This window comes from Ochotona princeps, chromosome 12 (genome assembly GCF_030435755.1).
Source record: "Ochotona princeps isolate mOchPri1 chromosome 12, mOchPri1.hap1, whole genome shotgun sequence".
In the NCBI taxonomy this organism is placed as follows: domain Eukaryota; kingdom Metazoa; phylum Chordata; class Mammalia; order Lagomorpha; family Ochotonidae; genus Ochotona; species Ochotona princeps.
Window position 1 is genome coordinate 45,137,246 of NC_080843.1, and position 26,774 is coordinate 45,164,019.

Here is a 26,774-nt window from a genome sequence, read left to right on the forward strand (position 1 = left end):
CCTGAGGACACACCTCTCTCTTTCACCCTCTCTCTGTTACTCTGTCTTTCAAGTCAAAATAATTAAATCTTTTTTTTTAAAGTAAGATTCAAGAATTTTTATTTGCACAAGCATAAATTTTTCCATTTGCATTTCAAAACTAATATATCATTTTTATTAATTTTTAATTAGTTTTAGCAAACTTAATTTGAAAACTTAATATCAAGTATTCTGAAGTATTTTAAATTTATTTGTAACTACATATGTAAATGAGTACTTTCGCCAACATTCAAATCAATTTAGAAAAACAGTATATATTTATATCTATACATGTAAATATATACTGTTTCCTTTAAGTATATAAACATTTATATATGTATACATAACATAAATATAATATCATATATTTCTGGTACATGAGTATTTTTAAGTCATTAAGATAGAATCAACCAGCTCCAAGAAGCATTCACAGAAATTTTTGAATGTTTCAAGAATCACGTAACTGCTATTCTAAACATACATTTGAAGACTTCTAAAGACATACTAACATACACCTAACGTTATTTCTCAAATCTGGATAAACTGAGTATTTCTAACAGAAAAGTTCAATTGGAATTCTAAATCATTTATGATTTTAAATCCATTCATAATTGCTTCAACAGAATCAAATTAAAAAGCTAATACTGTAATGTAACTAAACTAAATGAAAAGACTTTATGTTCACTTCAGTTAATGACTAAAGGGGAAAAAAAAACCTCTCCTGTCACGATGTCTAAATAATGCTCCAAATGATTTTAAAATTTTCTGGCTAGGAAAAAAAAAACACCACCAAACCCCCAAAATGGCTGACCTGAACCTACTTCTGTCCTCCAAGATGGGTACTGAGAAGCCAACTGCCTTTCCAGGTAGCAAACCGTGCTTGGGACGGAGCAGAGAGCCTTCCCGCCACAGTTACCTGAATCACAGTTACACACTCCCAGCAGCTTTATCCCTGGACTACAGCAAAGGTCTCATGGTACAGACACAAGCCTGGCTGGCCTGGGTCTCACTTCCCACCCAGGCCCAACTGACACTGGCCCCACAAGGCCGTGCAGCAGGGAGAAGTTCCAACCTTCCAGCAGCCCCTCCCGGCAGTTTCTGCTTAAAGGGCCAGTGATCCAATTTATTTATGATGACTTGTTGATTCACAGAGAATAAAAATATTAAAGCATGGTGATTTGCCCAAGGATTTAAAAAGGCACAGGAGATTCTTCTTTGGGGTTTTCCTAAGAGTGTAGAAGCTAACATATAGCCGGTGATGATCATTTTTCCTTAATACAAAACTCGGGCGCTGTTGGTGTTAGGAAAAGGACTCGGAACGGAAGGTGAAGGGCGGGTGCAGACAGAGGAGGGAGGGCCGAGGAGGGGCAGAGGGCCAGGGAGAAAAAGCAGGCAGGCAGGCAAGCCACTCTGAAACGTGTTTATGAGACACCATTTGTGTCCCACATATACAATTGTATCACTTTTCTGGAGCCAAAGTGGGGATGGGGTGGGAAACAGAGAAACACACTTCTTTACAACAATCTACTCTGGAAGGTAGGAAAAAGCTGATGATACAAACAACCAAAGGAAAATGAACACAATTAACATAAATAAATTGGATGGCATGAGTTAAAGAGACAGAAAGTGTGTATAATTTGCAGGTAGATATAAAACTTGGATTTATGAAAATAGTCTAAATTTAGAAAACTTAGACAAGTACAATAAAAGGGTCTGATATCATAAGACTGTTTAAATTAAAAATGAAATGAACTATATATCAAAATTTGTACAGTTGTGGCTAAAGCAACACTCAGGGAACATGCATAGTGTTCAATATCAGAATAAAGACTAAAAAGATCACTGACTCAAAGATATATCAAAGAGCTGAGCAAAGCAGCCAGCAAAAATAAAAATAACATTCAAGAAATAAATAAAGACAACAGCAGAAACTACTTAGATGAAAAACACGTCAGATCAACAAAGCCACAAGGTGGCGCTGTGGAAAACACCGTAACATGGACTGGGAAACCTTCAGAATAATCAAAAAAGGAATCATAAGCAATTTCAGGGATGACAGACATGTAAGCATAATTTAAAATCAACCGATTAAATGGACAACTTAGAAAAATATAGTTTACTCACACTGACAAAGAAATAGAAATCTGAATAGTCCTCTACTGCCAATAAATAAACCTAATAGGATAAAAGCTCCACAAATAAGACCCAGACTGCACAGATCTACCAGCCAGTGCAGCAAGACACTGAGTGACTCAGGCAGTGCAGGGCCTGCAACTTTCAAGACAAAGAGCAGCAACAAAGCCCACCAGGAGGGGCATGGTGGATGGCCCAAGGAGAGAAAAACCAAAAACAATGTCATGTGGTGGACACGCAACACCAACGCACGTGGACATAATCCTCTGGGAACTCCAAAAGTACTCGGAAAAGGCCTGGTGTCTTTCATTAGCAGGCAAGGTCACTGCCACTGAAACAAAGATCATACTACCACTGGAAAGCAATATCCTAACAAAAGTGTTAAGTCGTTGAGGATATAGGGATTTTAAAAATTAGCTGATTATTGACATAGTATATAGCTAGGAATGACTCAAAGTCTACTTAGCTTTCTACATTAGCATTCATATAAGCCATAGCACAACTTGCATAATTTATTTTCAGGGCATGAATATAAAACATAAGAATTATTATTTGACAGGCTCATTAGTTCTATGTCAGTCAATAAAGATATAAATTATCTGTAATTTAAAATAAACTTAAATTAACTAACAAAGCGACTCTTCTTGGATAATCACGGAATGAACACTGTCCATAGACAAGAAGCAAGGATAAAAACATTGTCAGCAAGAGAATTTATAGACCAAATGATGATCTAATTTCTCCATTATCAAGAACAAATGTCTTAGCTCTTATTTTAAAAGCCAGATTTAATTTATAAGCCAATAGAAAATTTTACATTTATTTTCTATTTTTAGCATTTATAATTTACATTAAAATACTGTTTTTTATTTATTTTTATATTTTCTAAATCATAGATCTTATTGAGAAAATTCTGGTTACCAACGGACTTAAAAATGTAAGACCATTATATGAAATTTTTCTAAATGGGATATATATAATGGGAAAAGACCTGTATAAATTCACTGCAAAAGTAAGAATTTACTATTTTTTCTTGCTATAGTACATATTCATCATATATAATAATGGTTCCAGTCCATCTCCGGGCATTTAAAATAAGCCAATGTTTGGAATGTGTAGCACACTCCAAAACATAAGCCGATATCAAACTATTTATGGAAAACTCACTCTAGCTTGTTTCCCACGTTCTATGCAGTAGTTAGTCTCTCCAAGGTCACACACACCCAGCAAGAGAGCACTGACATTCTGTAAACACACACATCCCACATGGATGGTGTGTATGTTTTCAGTCAGGTTCTCCAACACCAAAGATTAAATACTAATGAAAAAAAATTACTCTTCAGCTTAGCTCCATGAACAGACACAATGCTTCCAGAAAACACCAGAACAAGATGAACCATACTTGAACGGGAAGCATAGCAATGTATCCACAACCAGCAGCCCTAACCTTGAGTACAGTCTAGAAAATGGCTGAACTTTTGCACAGTTCAGTAAGCTCTCTCAGTATCAATACCCCAACCATTATCTTCTCCAGTAGTTGGACCTTGCTTGAAAATCGTGAACTCTTGTTAATCATACAACCTTTAAAGCTTGATTTTCTCATTTTCTGAGCCTCGAGACATAAAATGCAACCAAGCCAAGATGACCGTCCATCAGCAGTCATTCATACTAACTCAAGAATTTTGAATAAAAAGAAACAAACAGCAGCAGCAGTCACCAGCCATGAGATAACCCATCATACTCCACACTGAATCCAGTGATCATCAACCCATAATCTCAGGTTAAGATTAAGATTACAAGTTTAAGTTTTGATTATTTGAATAGTTTTCTGACAGCAAATAATCACACCATTAGAAATCAGGTAAACAATTTGTTCACATTCAGGCTTTAGATGTGTCAGCCTTGTTAAATCTGCTAACCCAGACTGGCCCCAGGATGTATCATTCTATATGTGAAATTTTTATTTCAAAAGTAGCAAAAAACAGAATATTTGGTTTTGCAACTAAGAAGAAGCTAACATGTCATTAATTCAAAGTATCCAATGAACAAACATGATACTAAATACTTTAACATTAACATAAAAATGTTAAAATTAGAAAGTCTATTGCTTGATAGTGCTTTGGCATTTTTTAAGAAAATAGGGCAAGGCTACTGATTTCACAGGAATTAGTGGTTGCCGAAAAATTCACCTCTACATATAAAAAGTATTGGCTGAGCACTGATCATATGAAAACTGTGATGGGTATTTGAGAGAAAAATTCCAATGAAAGAAACAGACACTAATCAAGTCATCAGAATATGATGCTTTGAGTTCTATCAAAGATGAAAGAGGCTAAGGTCCCAGGGATGCCAGGACTGAGTGCTGAGAATAAAGGAGTTTAGGATGATTTACATTTAGTTTTAAAGGACAGAGTGCGTCTTGGTACTAACAGTTACAATAGAACATGGAGGGGACAGATTACACAAAACCAGGAAACGATGTGGGCCCAGTTTGGATGAGAGATCCAAGCAGATATGTTCACAGGTACGGTGAAAACACTCAGATAGCTCTAAAGAATCGTTGAGGAGCAGGGCGAGAAGACACTTGCTGAGGCTGTCTCCACACAGACTAAATGTTCCGGGTTTTGTTGTTGTTGTCTTACGTAAATCATATGTTTTAGCTTTAGTTTATAACAGATAATGGGGAATGTGAGGAGCCAAAGTTCACAACCCAAGTCCCCTGCAGCAACAGGTTATACAGGTAAATCTCAAATACACATGGAATCATAAGTGTTTGAGTAAGATCTCTGGAATGAGGTAAAAGCCTGCAGTGTCAAAAAACAAATAGCAGATGATTAAAAACTAGGAATGTATCAACACTGAAGAGGATTGGAGAGAAAAAAAATAAACTCAACAGTAAGCAAATGAGGATGAAAAGAAGAGAAGAGAAAGAATTAGAAACAGGAGAGGCTGGTACGCTGGAGTCAACAGTAGGAAATGTCAGGATGTTAACAGGCAACAATGCCACACACACAGAAAGAATAGGATAAAATGCAGGTAAGTGTTCTTCTCACTTGAGACTGGGCAGTTAGGAAGTGACTAGTGGTAAATGTAGATCAATTTCTGAAGTCCAGATTGTAGGGAGATGAGCAAGAAGCAATGGCTTTCCCATTGCAGTACGACTGAGGGTAAAACAAGGAAGACAAAAGGCTGGATGGGGATTAGGGCTCGGGGTTTACACAGTTGTCCATACAGCAGAAAAAGATTAACCAGGGGCCAGCAATGTGTCACCGTGAGTTAAGTAGCACCTTGCGACACCAGCATACCATACAGAATGCAAGTTCCAGTCCTGGCTGCTTTACATCCAATCCAGCTAATGCATTGGAAGGCAGTAGATGATGGCCCAAATGCTTGAGTCCCTGCCACCCATGGAGGAAGACCAGAATAAAGTTCCTGGTCCATGGCTTCAGCCGGACCCCTCCTGGCTACTGCAGCCACTGGGGAGGGAACCAGTGGTCAGTAGATTTCATCTCTTTGCCTTTCAAATAAATAAACTTTTCTAAATAAGATAAAGATAAAGCAAAACAAGAATTAATGCATTCACATGAAGCAAAGTTCCAGAAGACACACAGGAAGGAATTAGCTATTTATAAATTTATACATGTATCTCACTGTGCTAAGAACACTAGTTTCAATCCATATAACTGTGATGTTCTCACTTTCGTTCATTCATTCAAATATTTATGAGTACTAAAAAAAAAAAAATATTTATGAGTACTACACTCAGGAACACTACTGCTACTGGCCAGTTACCACCACACTCCCATCCTACCCTCCACCACCGTGAAGGCAGCAGACACCCTCAGCTCTGGACTGTGACACTGGGAGGAAACATGAATCAGGAAATAATGCTAGTAATTTGTGAGTGGATTTTATCTTCTTTCTGTGTTCTTAGAACATCCAAAGGGTCATCCAGTTGGCCAAAATGACAATAATAGAAGATGAGGAGCGTGGACTTTGGGACCAGTGGAAACAGCATTCTTCCTTTCAACTTCACGAAAAAAAGAAACCTGTATAATTTACACGGCAACCACCTGAACCATTATTCAAATTTTTAAAAATCCACAAGCATCTTGTGACCTCATATTCCTTGGGAATGTCAGAATCTCTTTGTATCCTGCTGAAACTATAGGAGTCTTTCAAATACAAAGGATGTTGAATATCTTTTCAATCTTAATTTAATACAAAGCAAAACTTTAGACATATGTACATGTCAGAAAATCTGTGGCATGCTATTGAAAGCGGGAATTAACATTTATGCTCTGCTGGTCTACTGCACGCCAACAACGAAAACTTTGCACGTCCATTGTATAATTCGCACTGCTAATAACCGACAGAGTGCAGACTGGAAGCCCAACTAGCTTCACCCACTCTACCATGGCAGCCCTCTACTTCAAGTGACCTGCAGAAACAAACAGAATATATTCTGAACACTTGTGGTCCTAAGCCACAGATTTTTATGTCACATATCAAAGACTGCAATACCTCCAAAATATTAGTTAAGTTTTAGATATATTGATTGAAATATTATCTCTAAACACGGAAACAAATATTACTAAGAACAATGATAGCAGCTAATATTTATCAAGCGATTATTAGTGTGGCTGATGTTATGCTCCATGCTTGAGATAATTTTACTGATTTTTAAAGCACTTGCTTTTCAAAAAGCATTCAGTTACTGATTTGGAAGGCAGAGACCCAACTAGTAGAGCTAGCATCACTACCTTCCAGGATGTGCTTTATGGGGGCACAGCTGGGACTTGAACCCAGCATTCTAATATGGTATTAGGTCATCCCAAACAGCATCTTAATTTGCTATGCCAAACAAGCACCTCTACAAGGACAAAGGATGTAAGCTTCACATAATCCCATGAGGTGAGTGCTATCATTCTCATTTACCAGTGAGAAAACAGAGAGAGGCTGATAGTTCCAAAATCACAAAAGGAACAGGTGGTAAAGTCAGCTTGTAACTCAGGAAGCCCTAGCTTTAAAGATTAGCACTATTTAGTATACTATATAAAACTTTCTACATTGTCTCTCTATTGAAAAATTAAACTCCAGAAACCAGTGCTGTGGCACAGCCAGTAAAGCCACTGCCTGTGATGCCAGCATCCTATACAGATACCAGTTCAAGTCCCAGCTGCTCCACTTCCCATCCAGCTTCCTGCTAATGTGCCTGAGAAAGCAGTGGAGGATGGCTCGGGCGCTTGGGCCCCTGCACCAGCATGGGGGACCCAGAACTAGCTCCTGACTCCAGGCTTTGGACCAGCCCAGCTCCAGCCTTTGCAGCTACATGTGGAGTGAACTACCACACACATGATCTCTATCTCTGACTATCCCTTCTCTCTGTAACTCTGCCTTTAAAATAAATACAACTTTAAGAGACAAAGAATTTTTTAAAAAGGAATTAAACTCCAAAAAAGTAACCTTCTTAATTAAACATAAGTTTTCCTCCAAATTACCAATACATTCAATACTGTGTTAAAACAGATTTGGATATTTGAATGAGTAAGTAATAAGCAATAATACTGACACACAGCTTTTCATGAATAATCTTTCAGTTACAAATGAGTGGTTCAACTTGAGTTGGACTCTCAATATATTAGTCTTTATAATACAGGTCAAACAATTAACAAATGCTCAAGCATGAATAGTATATAGAAAGTCAACATAATCAGTTAGCTTTAACATCCTGAAATGCCAAGAAAAAATGATAGGAAATTTGTCATTGCCAGATGGACAAGCAAGATCTCCAAAAACTGGCAATCTCTGAACATCTGCAGGATATCATCTGAACAGCCTCAGACTCCTAGATTTCTACAGAATGGTTAACTAAGTAACAAGATCCACAGTAAAACGTTAAGACTCCCGATAGGCCATCACAGAAAATAAAAAAGTACACCCAGAAGTGATTATTGTTCAACAGTAGATGGCGCTCAAACATCACAGCCTATCAAAAATGGTCCAACTGCAATATGCATTGCTCACACACACAAATCAGGTGACTTTACATACAATTTCACTTATGCAATATTTTATACAATTTCATTTCTAGTCTCATTTTATTTTCATAAATATTTCTTTATTTTCATCTCCTAAAAAAGTAAAAAAAAGAGGGAGCGAGGGGTCAGCATATCAGCTCAACTACAATCCTGTCTACTAGTGCCTACAGCCTTATGGCTGCTGACTTATAACCCAGCTGCTCCACTTCCCGTCCAGTTTCTGCTTGTGGACTGGGAAAGCAGTAGAGGACGGCCCATAGCCTTGGGACCCTGCACCCATGTGGGAGACCCGGAAGAAGTTCTGGGCTCCTGGCTTCAGATTGGCTTGGCTCTGTCCATTGCAGCCACTTGGAGAGTGGAAGATGCTTCTCCCTGTCTCTTCTTCTCTCTACATATCTGCCTCTCCAATAAAAAAAGAAATAAATCTAAAAAGGGGGGGGAGGGAGAAAGGGATAGGGAGAAAGACACAGAGATGAAGAGAGATCGTCCATCCACTGGTTCACTCCCCAAGCAGCTGCAACAGCTGGGGCTGAACCAGGTGGAAAACAGAACCCCAAATTCCACTCAGGTCTCATGCACAGGTGAGCAGGAGCCCAAATGCTTCAATTATCTGTTGTGTCTCACGAGAGGAAGCAGAGCAGGTGGGACTCAGGTGGAAGTCCCAAGCTGGGGCTGAACTTGCTGCACCACATGCCCTGCCCCACACCTAACTTTAAGCTGAGCATATTCTCATCTTACACACAAATCCAACTTTTACAAAATCAAACTATACAATCTGTTAAGAAGTACAACAAACATACTAAAGTGTGAAAAGGGAAAAAAAAAGAATTGAAATAGACAAGCAAATTTCAAAACAGCTGAATGTTTTGAGATGTGACTGGCCCAAACATTGGAAATTATCCCTGCAGTCAAGTTAGGGAATTTCAAAAATCTCTTTAAAATCGAATTCCAGGACTTTTGCTTGTTACTGTGAAACTCTGCAGCTCCATGGAACGTCCTGATTCTCTTCTGACAAACAATGGGCACAGCCCTTCCCCTCTTCCCACGCCAGTGATTCTTCTATACTTTGTAAGCAGCAGTGCTTTCCAACAGAGAGGTATAAAGAATGTCTCTAAGGTGGACATGACAGTGTAACTGACTTAACCGGTCTGGGAAAAGAAAACTGCATAGCTATTTTGACTTTTACATCTCATGCTTGTCTTGGATGGCAGTTGCAGTTGGAGAAGGCAGGAAATGACAGAACTTATTAAAGCAGCAGCTATTACTCACGATAAATGTTATTTAATGGTTTGTGGTGTAACTCAAATCCTAGCAGCAAATGCAATTAGAGTCCTCTGTAGCACAGCCGAATCATGGTGGCGTCATGGTACCAGCTGAGGGGCTCCTTCCCACAGCCGCATCGGGCCACTCATGGTGGAGCCACTGGTCTGACGGCTCACATGCAAAGAAGCCAGGACTACAGTGCAGCTTCACCTAAATGACACTGAGCTGAGGAAAACGCACGGGCTTTTGCATCTGGACTGCTACCCCCAACACTTACACGCACACAGGACGATACTCGGGGAGTCATTATACAACTTTCTAACTCAATTTCTTCATTTATAAAATGGAAGGTTGGGTTGTAATGAGAACTAAAAGAGAAGATATAGACATGAGTCAAATACGAAAAGTTAATGACTGCTTGAGTCCATTTTTTTTTCTATATTAAAAAAGTAACAAGATACAGAAAGAAGTGACGGTGTAAATCCACTTAAGCTAATATCCACCAAGGTGGCAGTTCATAAATAAGGCATATATCTGAGGAGCATATCTGGATGTAGATAGGTGGTCCTTTTTACTACAAAAAAAGCAGTAATATTACACGTGATTCAACATTTACTTAAAATGTTAAGTATTATTATAAGTCACATATTTCCTTCCCATGAATGCCACAGCAAAGACCAAACAACTTTTTTGGAGAAACAACTTCTTAAAGCATGAGTTCTATTATTTCCCTTGAAAATATCTCAAGAGACAATTTTCTCTGTAGGTTAGCTACACCTGCCAACTGCGAAATTTCCCCTTCTTTCCAGCTCCAACAGATTTAACTTCTTCCGTAAAATTTTCTTTCTTCAAAAGACCCCCTTGTGAGGGTGCCAATAGGGGAAACGGAGCAGTTAACGCCGCTGGCCCCTTCCTGCACTGAAAACAACTGAGCAGTGTGTCAGAATCAACTCTGCCCTAACTCTGGAAAACTGCAAAAGGTCTGCAGCAATCAAGCGGATGCTGAAGCAAAAATAATGTATGGTGAAAAGCCTGCCTAAGATTTTCTTGCCCTTACTCCACACCCCTGGCATGGGGTCTTGATACTGGCAGCCCACATTCCCACTGCGGGATCCTGACCCTAGGTGCTACTGTAGGGAACTGAGCCGTGTGTGTGTGTGTGTGTGTGTGTGGACATTTCTGGCTTTACCTTTATTTCACCTAACTGTTGGAGAGCAGAAAAGCAGCTGTATAGAAGGCATCCTTCTAAAATACAGAAAGGCAAATGAGCAACTCATTGTCATCTGAGACAAAAAGATTATGGCTAAGGGACACAAAAGCTTTTGAGATTGAGTATACTGAAAGATTTTGTACCTGGTTGATTTATTTATTATTTATTTTTATGTGCTCATTTTACTATTTATATGAACATTATTTGTTATTTGTTATATATTATATATTATTCACAGATATTTCTCTTTTAGAATATAAATATTTATTATGAATTTTATTTATTTATTTATTTACTATTTGGCTTAGCAGAAGCAGGAAATGAAAGTTCAGTGAGAACAGCCCAATTAAACACTGAGGTCAACCTATAAAAACTGGGAGAGTTGTTTACTTATCTGTTTACTTATTTACTTATTTACTTGGTGGCACGAAGCTTCAAGAATTGAAGGACTTTCTGACCACAAGCTAAAGGTACAGATATGCAGAGACCACACATAACAAAATAGTCTTTACAAAAAAATTAGTTTAAGAGGGACAGGCATGATGGTTCACTGGCTAATTATTTTTCCTTGCAAGCAGTGAGATCCCATGTGGGTGCTGGTTTATGACTTGTCTGCTTTACTTCCCATTCAGCTTCCTGCTTGTGGCCTGGGAAGGTAGAGGACAGACCAAAACCTCAGGAAACTGCATCCACATGGGAGATCTGGAAAAGGCTCCTGGCTCCTGACTTTGGACCAGCTCAGCTCTGGCCATTACAGCCATTTGGGGAGTAAACCAGTGGATAGAAGATCTTTTTCTCTGTCTCTCCTTCTCTGTGTAAATTTGTCTTTCCAATAAAAATAAGTAAATCTTTTTAAAAGTAGTTTAAGAAAGTAAACAGACAGAACTCAGAAGAATAACAAATCCTAAGGGTAAGAATGTGATCTGCAGAGTTAGCACACATAATAATTAAACTGTTCAATTTTCAAGAAAATGTACAAAACACCTATTCACAGAAGAAAATTAACAAGAAACTGCACTCAATATTATATTTACTACACAAAAACTTTAAGTATACTCTAAGGGTTTATGGAAACCATGGACAAGGAACTAAAAGAAACTAGGAGATGATGTCTCACAAACCCAGACTATAAGAGAAATGTTTTAAAGGAACCAAAGAGAAATTTTAGAATTAAAAAGGCATAATTGCTGAAATGGAAATTTCCCTAAAGATTTAACAGCATATTTTAACAGATGAAAGAAAGTATCAGTGGGCTTCAAGATAGGTCAAACAGAATTCCTGAGTCTGAAGAACCCTAAGAACAAACAAAACAGAGCTTAAAGAGCTTTGGCATACCATCAAGCTTATCAATAGACACACATAACGAGAGTCCCACAAGCACAAGAGAGACAGAAAAAGAACTGAAGGAGTTATTTAAAGAAACATTGAACCCAAGTTTTAAAATTTGCTAAAACATGATTTTATGCATCCAACAAGGTCCATGAACTCCAAGAGAGAGAAAAAAAAAGGGACACAAACCAAGACACACTGTAATCACACAGTCTATTTCAAACAAGGAGAATTTTAAAAGCAAATTTCCAGGCATAAGGGATACTCGATGGCCTTAACAACAAAAACAAACCATGGAACCCATGGTGTGGTGAGATGACATATATAAAGTGCTATATATATACATATATATATATATATATATATTTTTTTAAGTTGAACAGGAATTCTATACTTAGCAAAACTATCCTCCAGGAATGAAAAGTTAAGACTTCTCAAGACATCAGTGCTGAAGGGACTATTCCGTTGCTAGTAGAGCTGCCCTGCAAGCAATGCTGAAGTTCCTTTGGAGGAAGGGAAAGAAGAGAGGACGATATCATCAAATCACACTGAGAAATAAAGAACGCATGTGCAGGTAAGTACATAGACAAATAGAAAAGTCACTGCTGTGGTGGCTGGCAACTTTTTCTTTCCTCTGTGTCAATATACACACAAAATAATCATAAGTCTGCTATGGTGACACATTGGAAAATATACTGTGTGTAACAACAACAACAACAAAAACATGAAAATGGATTGATGCATGAAGAATCCAGAAATGAGACTATACAAAACTATAGAAAACTGACTTTAGACAGGGTATCAAAACTATCCAATGTGGAAGGGATTGCCTCTTAAGCAAATGCTGTTGGCACAACTATAAACTCAACATGATTGGATCCCTATGTCCTATCATATACAAAGTTAAGATGGATTAATAATCTGTTAATCGAGTTAAAACTTTAAAATTTTTGGTAATTTTTTTCCAGTTGCTCAACTGAATAATTTATGAATTACACTTAAAAAAAGATTTATTCATTTATTATTGGAAAGTCAGATTTACAGAGAGGAGAGACAGAAAGATCTTCCATCCACTGGTTCACTCCCCAAGTGGCCCTAATGGCCGGAGCTCAGCTGATCTGAAGCCAGGAACCAGGAGCTTCTTCCGGGTCTCCCATGGGAGTGCAGGGTCCCAAGGCTTTGGGCCATCCTCCACTGCTTTCTGAGGCCACAAGCAGGGAGCTGGATGGGAGGTAGGGCTGCTGAGACATGAACCAGCACCCATATGGGATCCCAATGCATGCAAGGCAGCTAGGCTACCATGCCAGGCCCCAAACTATAAAATTCTTAAGAGCAAAACAATGTAAGTAGGGGCTAACATTGTGGTGTAAAGCCTCAGCCTGCCACACTGGCATTCCATATGGATGCAGGTTCAGTTCCCGGTTGCTTCTTTTCTGATCCAGCTCCCTGCTAAAACACCTGTGAAAGCTGTGCAGGATGACCCAAGTCCTTGGGACCCTGCACCCACATGGAAGACCCGGAAAAAGCTCCTAATTCCTGGCTTTGGCCTGTCCCATGCCCAGCTGCTGTGATCATTTGGGGAGTGAACCACTGGATGGGCAATCCCGACTCTGCCTTTCAAAGAAATAAAATCTAAAAACATAGGGTACACTTCCATGATCTTGGATTTGACAATGGATGTTCAGATATGTCGTCAGTATATAAATAAATAAATATATGTATATAAATGTTTACCATCAGTAAAAGAAACAAATCAGTTACATCAAAATTTAAAGTTCTGTGCATCAAAGAATATAATCAACTAAGAAAAACATAACCCAATCTGAGTCAAATAACTGATAACAGAGTTGTATCTAAAATATATTAAGACAAATTTTACAATCCAATTATAAAATGAGTGAAGGATCTAAGTAGATCTTGAGTGTGTATACCTAGAAATGAAATTAAGATGATATACAAAAGGCAAACAGTGCATGAAAGGTGCTTATTATCAGCCATTGGATATATAAAAATCAAAACCTCAGAATATCACTTCATACCCAGTAGGGTGACAAGAACTAAAAATACAGAAAGTAACAAATTCTGGTGAGAATATGGAAAAAGTGGAGCCCTCATACAATAGTTGGAGGGTAAAGTAGAATAACCACTACGAAAAAATCTGGCAGTTTCTCAAACAAAATTACCATACAACCCAAAAATTCCACTCTTAATTATAAACCCAAAAGAACTGAAAGTAGGTAGCTAACATACTTCTCTATGGATATTTATAGCAGCAGTATTCATAACAGCAAAGAGCTAAAAACAACTCAAATATCCAGCAATGGATGAATAAACAAATGTTTGCACATATTTTTGTACAGGATATAATCCCTGTACATGAACCAAGCACAGATGCATGCTGTCAGGTGGACGAGCCTTGAAATCACACACCAAGTGAATGAAGCCGCACTGCATGATTCCAGTCCTGTGAAATATTCAGAAGAGGTAAACTACTGAGACCCAGTGCAGCCTGGGGCTCCCTGGGGATGGCCATGAGACAAAGAAGAGAACTGCAGCTTCACTGGAGTTTTCTTTTAATAATGAAAATGTTTTGTAACTTGATAAAGCTGGTAGTTATCCAACTCTTTCAACACATTAAATGCCATGGAACTATGCAGCTTAAAATGCAAAAAAAAATTGCAGCTCAATTTACAATAGCTAAGAAATGGAATGAACCCAGATGTGTGTCAACTGATGATCAGATAAAGAAAATGTGGTGTATATATACACTTTGGGATACCATTTGGTCATAAAAAGGAAAGAATGAAAGCCTGTCTTTTGTAACAAAATGGAAGCAACTGAAAGTTGTTTAGGTTAGTGAAATAAGCTAGTCTCAAAGACAAAAATATTTCCTCTCTTATGCAGCAGCTAATACAGAATACAAGAAAAAAAGATAAAGGAACAAAATGGTCAGTTTGGGATATGATTGCCAGTTTTAGCCTGCCTTTACACTCCAGTAAAACTGTGGTCTTCCTAGTTTTTAGTTGTTGAACACTATTAGTGACAAATTACACCCGAGAATATAGACTGGGTCAAAACCATGTGTTTGCAAAAACTGATGAAGAGAGGGGAAAAAGAGAAGGGTATTTGGAGGGAGCAGAGGAATGAGTGAAAGGTGATTGTCTTCTTGGACCAGTACCTATGGAATGCACAAAATTAGTTCGCTAAGGATAAAAAAAAATCTGTGAAACTGAGAAACTTTGCTATATTTAAGAAGACTACTAAAACAATTCTGGGCCTCAATCAGCACAAATTATCTTCAATTTCTTTGGCCATCATCCTTCCCATCTCATCCGGGAAGGAGGCAGGGGGTCTTGAGAACGCCACCTGAGAATCCATTCCCTCTCCTGCTCCTTGCAGCTGTTCCTGCCTTCATCCATCCAGTAGAGGACCAGCGGCACTCACTCAACATACTAGTTTCCCAGGTAGTCTGCAAACAGCATCGTTCCTCACATTTAGTCCCTTCCCCCAGCTGCTGCCAGATTTTGTCTTTCCAAAATGTAATTCAAATCCTCTAAATTTTCTACTTAAAATCCTCTCTGCATATCATTATAACTTTTAACATACAGTGAAGCACCCTTTCCCAACACTCAAGATTTTCTTCCTATACTAGCCTCTTTCTACTTCTTTTGTGTCATCTCCTGTCATTAGCTCCCTTCTCCTGGTACATGTAAGGTATACGCTTCCTGTTTCAAAGACCTATGCTTTAAATTCACGCCAAGTGAACGAAGTCGCATTGCGTGATTTCATTCATGTGAAGTATTCAGAACAGGTAAAGGTCTTGGTGTTTACTTTGCCTGGGAAATCCTTCCCAAGTGAAGGATACCTTAAAAATTGAACTCGATATCTCCTCCTCTGAGAGGTTTCTCCCCAGGTCCAAACTCAATAGTTCTCTGAGCAGAGTTTTCTCATTTTCACACTATAATGTAACTGGCTTACTGTGCTATACTCTGGAATCAATGCCCTAGCCAATTCTGAAAGCAAGAGTCAAGACTTTGATCATTCTATCACATGTATCCAATCCAGCAAATGTTCCTCCACTAGTTCACTTTAGAGAATGTGCTGCCATCCCGTGCCACGTCAGCACTGGGTCCTCAGGGCTGCCCACTGTCTCAGAGAACAGTGAACAATTTGTATATTTCTGCTTAGTGGTCTATCCTTCAACTCATTACAGCAAGAGTTCTGACTTGATGAACACATTAATTCATGCAGGAATATTTTCTAGTCTTTATTTAAAAACTGAATACTGGTCTATGTCAACCTGAGGAAATGTTAAAAATGCATTCATTCAATGAGGCTACTGCCACAGTAAAAATCCCTTTAATATCTGAGATGAAAAATCTAACAGGAAAATTTAACTGCTCTCACTTTTGAGAGATTTTTAGGGACAGGTCTAAAGTGACCCTCCATCTTCTAACACTGTGGATCTTTCTGAGTCCATTGCCCTGTGACTGGAAACACATCTACTGGTAAAATTAGATTCAGAATTATTTTTCAAAGGAAGTATTCCTACTGTTTTCCTTTTATTACCGCTAAACATACTAGAGATTTGAGGACATTTTGACCATCTGAATTTGAAAAGATTCAGCAAACCCAATCTGGACCAGAAGACATCTCTACATTGGCAATTCTGGATAAATTATTTTGAAATCTCTCTCTCTCTCACACACACACACACACACACACGCACACACACACACATTCCTCATAAGACTGTACTTGTATAACAAACCAAAATTACATCTTTTCAGTTATTGGGATTACTCACATTCTAATTGTTTGAAATCAATTTCAGAAATACAGCAAACCCATTCAACTCCCTCACTTTGATGTTCCTGCAGGGAGACTAAGAGGTAGTAAATCCACAGTAGGCAGTGTGGGGAAAATAGCAGATAGAAAATGGACAAAAAGCCTGCCAGGCAGGCAACAGTAATTAGGCAAGTGGTTGACATGAGGGAGTTGTAACACAAATCAACAGCTATCCTAGCAGATGAGACACCGCAAATTTCACACATCACAGTTCCAAAGGCTTAGCATCATAAAGGATAAAATCAAATCCAAGTAGCCCAAGTACCTGAACTGGACTTATGATTGGGAACTGATCATTGGAATAAGGCAACATACTTGTTATAAGTGCTGAGAGATAAATCAAAGTAGCAACTACCCTAGCTGCTGAATCTCCCAATGTTGAACTTGTCAGTCCTAAAATCAGACACTGTTCTAGAATCTGGGCTGGAGGGTGGGGGGCAGGGAATGAGCATATTGGGGAAATCAAGTAGAGATGAAGGAAGATGACCAAGGCAGTCATACACAGGATGAACTCAGAGAAGCACAGAGTACAGGATGAAAAAGCCAAGATTATATAAATAAATACATAAAAATTTTTTCATGTACACACTATCAAAGCCACAACAATTGGGCCTGGTGCAGTAACCTAGTGGCTAAAACCTCTCCTTGCATGCGCCAGGATCCCATATGGGCACCACTTCCCATCCAGATCCCTGCTTGTGGCCTGGGAAAGCAGTTGAAAACAGCCCAAAGCCTTGGGACCCTGAGCCCATGTAGGAGACCCAGAAGAAACTCCTGGCTCCTGGCTTTGGATGGCTCAGCTCTAGTAGTTGCGGCTACTTGGGGAGTGAACCAGAGGACAGATCTTTCTCTCTGTCTCTCCTCCTCTATTTCTAACTTTGCAATAAAAATAAATAAATGTATTTTTAAAAATCCCAGCAAGGATACAAAGTCACAATTTATTAAAACTGTGTGTGCAACAGGAAGTAAAAGATTGAGAAGAAAGCAATGCTACTATATGAGCTGATACTCACCGAAACAGTTCTTTCCAAATCAACGAATCTGTGATCGACAAATTTTACAAATAACCTAAAACTTTGATATGTCACTCTCGATCAAATGAAATTATCCCTCAACTTGCCATCTTTTGCTGTGATATCCAGTTGCCATTTCTTGGTTGGTAGAAATTTGTCTCCCTCTTCTCCCCCAACCCCCAGCTCACACCCTGTTTCTCCCATAGGTTCAATATGGTATTTGTAAGTTTAGCTCACTTGGATAAATGTATCAAGAGCATTTGTTTTTCTATGTGCAACATCCTTTCAGATGTTCAGTGCCTTTCTGATGGATAAATAAGTTGTTCATTTTCCTGGTTCCATTTGGTCCCAGAGACACAAAGTAATTGGACACTTAGTTTAAAATGGAAAATACTTTCTGATAATCTTTGATTTCTCTTGACCTGAAAATCTCTGCCTCTGACCAGTTAAGTTGCCTTCATTTTTCATCATCCAGCAACAATAACTGCTAATGCTTCTTAGGCCTTTTTCATGCTTGATCATGTAGTAACTCATCTAATCATTCATTGGGACCACACCACACACAGGAAGTCAGGTGGCTGTTTCCTCAAGGATCGAGCATGACCAGCACCATCCCAGAGCAAAGTCACTTCATTCATAGACACCGCAGGTCGCCAGGGTTTGAGCTTCCCAACGAATCTTATTTTAAACACTGTACATCACAAGCAACCCCACAAGCAGATTATAATGATCATTCTCCATTTGACAGATTAGGAAACTGAGGCCAAGTGTGAGTGCCCTGACTAGGCACACCTGGCTAGCAAGTGGTGGAATCAGAATGAAAATTAGTCTACTTCCTGAGTTCTTTATACTACTCCAGTATGTCCAGGCCAGAAATTCTTCCTTTGTGTTGGCAACAAGGACCTAATCTTTACAGCACTGCTCTTTTTAAAGTTTTTAAATTATTTCAGCTGAATAAATTTGTCTCACAATACGACTATTAAAAATTTATAAAATAAAGATCATTAAAACTTTCCTTACACTGTCACTGTATAAGTCTCACAAAAAGTATTCAGAATTTAATTGATCACTGCCACCATCAATAACAGCCATAAAAATGTCAAAGAACCAAGAGTGAATTCAAGCAAGTAGGACTAGGCTACCTGGCAAGAGACTCTGAGCAATCATCAACGTTCAGTAAATATATGCTAATAAAATCATGCCTTACATTTTGAAATTTAAAAGTAAAAATATGGGCACCATTTACAGAACATAAACATATCTACAGTCAATACTTTTTAAGCAATCCTAATACACAAATAGCAAGATTGACAGTGCGGCAACTTTACATTGTAGTTCCTTCTGATGGCTTCTAATGTTCCCTCTCAGGTAACCTAAAGTACAAATGGAAAAACAGAGTACAGAGGGATGACATAGGTAAAGATTAAAGTCTCTAAGGAATTTCTTGGGGATCTAGTTTACAATCTATCAATCTAGACTAAAGTTAACATGGCAGGAGAGAAAAGAAAATCAATGACTTCTATCAAAATGATAGGATGCTGTACATAAATATCCTTGAATTTTCATATTGTTGTCATTGCTAATTGTTTTGCACATCATCCAGTAACCCAAAATTTTTCTTCAAATAGGGGTGGGGGAGAGATACAATAGAGAATATAAAAATCTTTCAGTATTTCCAACTCTGAAGCAGAGAAAACAGGGAAATTCACTTTCAACACGAAGGTTGTAAAGACGAATCAAATAAACAGCAGCACAACTTGGCCAACTGATGAATAGGTCATTCTGCTGCCAATGAATATTTCAGCACAATGACTTGATACCTTTCCTCCTTTTACTTAGAGGAGGATTCATTACAAAAGCTTGGGTATGTAGATTCTTGAATATATCTCCATTTTAAAATACAGATACTTAGGATATCTTAACATTAAAAATGTTGGAAATTCATTCATGATAAAATTAGAAGACAACTAAATCTTAACTGCTTATGAGCATATTAACATAAACTGGAAATTTCATTGTTTTAAACTATGTAATATATTTTAACCTTATTATAAAAAGGGCATTTAAGTTATAGCTTAACTGGCAAGACAGAAACCTCAGAATGATGCAAATGTTCTGTCAGTTTCTTGAAAGCCTTTAAAAATTAGGTTAAAAAATACTCAATATTACCAAATGGAATGTACTAAGAAATTTAGTTAGGTTTTTTCTTACTGGCAAAAATTCAACAATTTCTCCTCTTGAGTCAGAAAAATACAGTCAGTATTTAATGAATATTTCTTCTGTTTTCCCATGGAAACCAAACACTACTCTATTTCACTTGCTGTCTAGTTTTTGAGCTTTCTTAAGTTCCTATTAAAACTCTCATGCAAACTGATAAAAGTAATTTAAGTGAAATGTCTTCAACCACGATCAGGCTTACTATTTCTTCAAAGATCAAAATGGTGTCCAATATTTAAGCATGAAACATTACTGTAAGCTTACACAAGAAAAATAGCAAAGTTTAATCCTAGACATCTTGTATTCAATTCTAGAGCTACTCAAGAGATTCTACTACTTGCTAGAAAAAATATATAATATGTAAGTTGGTTTCAGAATGGAGCTTAAAACCAGTGTCCTTGAAGGAAGGTCTCACATAACTGGATCGTTCTACTCGGTGATACTTGGAATTTTCTTCTCCTTTGTGTGAAAACTGTTGCCCAATGTTTCTTAGTATTTGGTGCTTTTTCAGTAAACACCAAAGCCAACATCCAGGGGTTCACTATTTCATCATCTTTGTATAATTCTGCTTAAGATTTATACATTTGTAAAATGACATGGTTTTCTTTACCCAAACCATATAATTAAACAAAGAAATAGTATACTCTGCTATTACATTATTCCAGAAAAACTCTGTGACCTCACTTTACAACCACTGAACTGACTCCATGCAAGCTTAAACAATCCTATTTCAAAGCCAATGCAAAAGAGTTGTTAATGAACTGGGCTTTTCAACAAATTTGTTTTATTCGGTAAATACTTATTGAATGCCTACTCTGCGTAAGCAACAATGTTAGATTATTTTACCCAAAGAACAGGACATTCACTGCCTTCAATGAGTTCAGAATAGGGGAAATCACATTTTCATCTGTTTTTTTCTTTTTTAAACATGTCAGTGAAAATCTCGACAATCTGAGATTCTACGGTAGACTATGTCAGCCAGTGGATTCTGGAGATATTTCATCATGCTTGGAATGGCGAGACTGGCAGCAATTCAGGGCTGTTGAACTGGCAGCAATTCAGCAACGGGCTGTTGAACTATCAAAATGATTTGAGCTGTGCCCTCACAGCATGCCCCAAGTCAGGGACCCTGGGATGGGTGGGGCTTCTCCTTTATCTGCCCGTTTACCCCCAGATACAGAAAGAAAAAAGAGAGAGAGAGAGAGAGAGAGAATGTGGAAACAATGGTATTACCCATTTTCCTGTAGCCCTTGACAATTGGTGTCCTAATCAACTATGTAGATTATCAAAATAAAATAATTTAAAAAACATGCAATACTAGAAAACATCTCTAAAGTACAGGTCAGTTGTTTACGTATTTTAGGTATATTTCACTTACTCTCCACAACAGGCATGTAGGCTAGGCACTATTACTATTCCCAACCTCTAGCAAAACCAAGGCCAAAGGAAGTTGAGAAATCAGCTCAAGTCTGACACCAGTTAGAGGGACAACTGGATGTGAACACAGAGACAGCAGAGTTCATGTGTTTTAAGCTGTCTTGCCTTGTTGCCTCACAAATAATGATGGATGTCTGAAGAAGTTTGAGTGGAGGTTTTTCAAAAGTAACAACAAAAACATACAGAATCTCCAAAAGATCATATCGAGCAGAACATGAAATAGAGTCCCCAAAGGACAATGTGAGGTCCAGGGGAAGAGCGGATGGGAATTCTGAGTAAAGGAAAAGCGGCTAGTGGAGCAAACTAAAAGTCTGCAGAAGTTGGCTAAAAGGAAACAACAGGAGGCCAATGAAGATTCAGAGCTTTGCAAGTAAGAGGTTTTCATTCCTGTGTGATTGGGAAGGAGATAAGAAGGCTTGTACCCAGTTTGGTTAGTAAGGTTTTTTCCTAAAAACAATCCAAAGGAGTCTTGGCAGCCTAAGCTCTGGGGTGACAAGACGCATATGCGAAAGCACGACACACTGTAGAATCAGAGAATGGATGACTGCGGGAACAGTGCCTGCTGTGTCCCAGTTCCGGGCACGGTGGAGGCAAGGGTCATCAGGCTTTCGAGCCTGGATGACTGGAAGGTTGGGACAATAATCAACAGAAGCTACAAGCTTCAGAAGGGGCTTAGCAATTCAGAACAGGCCAGTAGGAAAGAAGCCAGGGTTGAAGATAAAGATCTAGAGTCACCTGCAGTTAGGAACAGTGGCAAACGCTTCAGGAGTACGATGATGGAAAGGAACAGAGAGGACGACTTGTACAAACCCACACATAATTTGGAAGGAAAGACAAATACCTAAAAAAAAGTAGGTAAAAATAGCACAGGTAAGTGTTGTATGAAAGGAGAGAAGGTTAGCATTTCCCTTGACAAGGACGGAAGAGGCCCTTGGGCCTGACAACACACATACAGTTAAGGCATTGCTACCTACTTGATGGCATCTAATCACTATTTTTTGATCATCCATAAGAGATGGTTTGATTGCCTGTAAATACCTGAGATTATACGTGTCCCTTTCAACACTTTTTGTTATATCTCATAGGTAATGATGTTCTAGTTTCAATTCTATTTTCTTCAGTTCACATGGGACATGCAGTGGCAGCAATTTCTATAAGAAGGTTTTTATTTTCTTTATCACTCTAGTGATGCATTGGTATTTTTGTAGCATATTTGTTAACTTCATGTTGATGAAAATTTACTTTTTTCTCTCTGTTGTGCACTGTGTTCACTGGCTCTGTATTTAAGGGGATGTGTAATGGAAGTGTAGCAGAGACTGACATGTTCAGATGTGCAGATAAAGTGAAGCATGTCTCTGTGTATCCAGACCAAAGACGGACTCCCAGTGAAACAGTTGAAAATATCCTAACAGTAAGATGCTGGACTCTCCGATATTGTCCATGCCCACAAGGTCGGGGGACATTTCAATAACAGCATGATGATCTTCAGACTGTTCATGGAGGACCACCCACTGCAATACTTGAGGGAAAATCAATGAGTGGGGGGGAGTAGGGCAGCCAGGGCAGGGGCATGGGAAATTCCAGAGCCTATGGAACTGTACTATGGAAGCAATAATAATAGAAAAGATTTTTTTTAAAAAATAGCAGAGGTAAGAATAAAACTGCAGAAGTGTGGTGTCAAAATAAGGGACATCGCAAGGGGCCAAACACCAAGCTTCAAAAGGACTGTCCTTAGAAAATGTACCAAAGAACACAGGAGCTGAATGCTTTTCAAAATATTACTCAAGGAATTACTTTTCAAAAATCTATTCCCTAAAGCAAACATAGGAAGCTAATTTAAAGTAAACAAAATAGCAAATTCAAACTAAACAAATTACACGACTTTAACAGACTGGAAAAGAGAAGAGTTGCTAAAAACATATGAAGTTGCAATATAAATAAAATGTACAGCTCCCTACAGTAATAGCTTCACTCAGTATTGAAGTATTTAAAAGGCTGCCTTGTGGAACAAAATACAAAGTATTCAAAGCAATTTCACTATTGTCTCAAGTCCCTTCAAGTATACGTCGTCAATTCCCCAGTTCATTCACTCCCCCTGGAGTACATCTCTGTCCTCAGAGCAGCAGGCAACTCAGCAGAACAAATGCTCAAGAAGTTACAGTAATGAAGTCAACACACAGAGGGACTCCCTGCCCGGCCCTTGTGAACCTCTCTGGAGGCAGGCTCTCGGGAGGAATCTCAGGACCTTTAGCTTGGAACCATAGCTAAATCTATGAATAATATGTAACTAATGTCACAAGAACATATCCAGAATAATGTGTGCCTAAAATGTGCATGAAACTTTCAAATCTCATCTATGAAGTGAAGGAATAATTGATTGGGAAAGAATTAGACTAAAAGTACGGTGTTGGTAAGATGGCACTTGCAGTCAAAAGAAACTAAGAAAGGGGTTTTAAAAAAAATTTTTTTTTAAACTGTAGTGCCTAGATTACTTATTCTTTGTATCTATATAATAAGAATATATTTCTGGACTCACTAAACTATCTAAATTAGAGATTAGTTGGTCTTACAGAATGTTCAAAGATAGTGATGGTGAACTTGCCAGATTCACATGCAAATTATACCCAGCCTGGCTTATTTAGCTTGAAGTGTGACATTAACAAATCCATCATCTGATAACTCTCACTGTTCAGCACAGTAACCCTGGCCAATTGAGTTTAGAGTTATTGCACATGGTCACATAGAGAGTAGAAAAAAAGAAGGCCGTGAAAGAATATTGCAATGCCACCACGTTAACAGGAAAAGCTTAACTCATCTGCCTGTTTCCACTCTTGTTCCTTTACAGACTATTTCTCCATCCTGCAGCCAGGGTGATCTTTTAAGAGCAGATCATGCTACCCTCCCCTCCCAGCTCCAGTTAAAAATCCCCCAACAGAGTACAGAGCGTAGTTGGAACCCAGCATCTGGTCCTCATTTCCCCCTGCAGCTGCGCCTCACACCACTGTCACCTAAGCCTGCCTTGTGTTCCACAGCAAATCAAGCGCCTTCCCGTGACCAAACCTTTGGACCTCTGCCAGCATGGAGAGACAGACACACAGACCAAGACGTTCTCATGCCTAAGAACTTACAAGGAATCAAACACCTCAGTCAAACCAAACATAAATTTCTTATACAAGAAGTAACAGGTGAGCATTCATCTTAGCACAAGATACTAAGTTTAGCTAAGATGAAGACGAATGCATGAAGAACTATCAAAGGTACTTCAGCAACTACTACATCCAAGGTAAAGCCAAAGAGTGTACTTTCATACCTGGATAAGCCAGTCAAATTACTAGAAACAAGTAAGTTAGGATGGCAAAATTTATGTTATGCTATTTTACCATTTAAAAAAAAGGTTAGGAAAGTTTCAATATAAATTTAAGACAAAGTCTATAGGTTCTTATGCTGAAGAACATAAAAGCTGAGAACACTGTTTTCTAGATCTATTAAATAAAGTATGCTCATTTGGTCACCATTTTGAACTAAAGAAGAAAAAGCAGATAAGTGAAAGAACGTATAATTTTGACATGTTTACCTTCACTGACATTATTAAAACAAAATATTACATAAAATCTAGAACATAAGCAAAAAAAATTTAAAAGATAGTAATCCAAGAAGGGGAAATGAATAATCTCCTATGTTGCTACACTAGAATCAAACCTCCTTTGAAAAGAAATTGAGTCAGTATGCAAAAGAATTGTTTTTTAAAGGACTTATTTTTACTGAAAAGGCAGACTTTCAGAGGAGAATACAAAGAAAGATCTCCCGAGTTGGTTCACTCCCCAAGTGGCTGCAACAGACACAGCTGAGCTGATTTGATCCAAAGCCAGGAGCCAGGAGTCCCCTCAGTCTACCATGTGGGTCCAGGGTCCCAAGGCCTTGAGCCATCCTCTAATGCTTTCCTAGGCCACAGGCTGGCAAGTGGAACAGCTGGTACATGAACTGGCATCCATATGGTGCCGTATGAAACTTGCAGGCAGAGGATTAGCCAGTTAAGCCATTGTGCTACCCATTCATTAGGAATCTTGAAAATAGTTATGCTAAAGGATGATGGTTCAAATCCTTTGGCCCCTACACTCTCATGGGAGACCCAGAAAAAGCTCCTGGCTCTTGGCTTCAGATCCATTCAGCTCTGGCTGTTGTGGCCATTTGGGGACTGAAACAGGATAGATGATCTATCTGTCTATCTATTTCTCTCTGTTACTGACTTAAGTTAAATAAATCTTTTTTAAAAAATGGTTACGCTCTTTTTCCCAATAATTTCATTCCTATAAATTAACTGTAAGAAAATAATCCTGAATGCATAAAAAGCATAAAGCACAAATATGAATGTTCATCAGGTACTATGCACAATGAAATAATGGAAAAAATGAAATTAGTATCTGGTAATAAAAGAATATTTTTATTTCTGTTTGTTTCTACCTATTAAAAATGTTTCTGAAATTGTGACAAGATGGTTTAAAAATTAGGCAAGTTGTACAGAACCAGTATCATTTCCAACATGAACAAGCATCTTTGCCCAGGATTTTTCTGCTTTTCTACATCTGAGCTTGTAATAGTCAGAAGCAAAAAGCTATCTTAAGAAATAATTCTAATTCATACTCAGGAGGAAAAAATAAGGGAAGCTAAACACTTTCTAAGACATCCCCACAGCTGTCAGTTTTCACTGTTAAGGTTTTGGTACTCTAAAATAAGGAGCTAAGCCTAGTTACATCTAGTATGTAACTGGTTAACAAAGTATAGTTGTTTAAGACAGCATTTTTTTTAAAGCCAATCCATTTACAAGCTAGCTTTCTAGGATGAAGCATACATAAAAGGCACAATTATTTAACAATCATGGAACAGTCAGCAAACCTAAAAAGCTAGGGCTCTATGAGGCAGTACTTGATTTTATTGTTTTAAAAATGCTGCCACACACTAAATGCCTTTAAATAAACTACTACAGAAAGTAGTAGAAATGGTTTCATGAGAAAGACAGACTTTAATTCAAACATTGAGGAGGTCATTTGAATCGGTCAGGTGAGCAGTTGGGAAGCCAATTCAGGTGATAGGAACCGCCAAAGTCAAGGCCATAATTAGAATCTTCTATTCCATAATAGCTGATGTTCAGGAAAGTTCTACCTACAGCCTGTTGTACTGCTCATTCTGCATTTATTTTCTGGGCAATTAAAGCTACTCTCATAACTTTAACTATTACCACTAAAATGACAGCTCCTACACCAATAC

At 38.3% G+C, this 26,774-nt stretch overlaps 1 protein-coding gene and 1 non-coding gene across 5 annotated transcripts in view; one reads left to right on the forward strand and one right to left on the reverse strand.

The window, feature by feature from the left end:
• Nucleotides 1-26,774, reverse strand: part of TSC22D1 (TSC22 domain family member 1) — a 119,700-nt gene that overhangs the window by 38,712 nt on the left and 54,214 nt on the right. Inside the window, exon 1 of one of the 4 annotated variants that reach the window (XM_058670720.1) lies at nt 935-1,050. The exons of the other annotated variants lie outside the window; for them this stretch is intronic. The gene's annotated coding sequence lies outside the window, so the exon portion shown is untranslated. Of the gene's footprint in view, nt 1-934; nt 1,051-26,774 lie in introns of those variants that run through there. 4 annotated transcript variants of the gene reach the window in all.
• LOC118758050 (U6atac minor spliceosomal RNA) lies at nt 22,384-22,509 on the forward strand. Its single transcript, XR_004995505.1, has one exon. It is a non-coding gene; the product is annotated as a U6atac minor spliceosomal RNA (small nuclear RNA).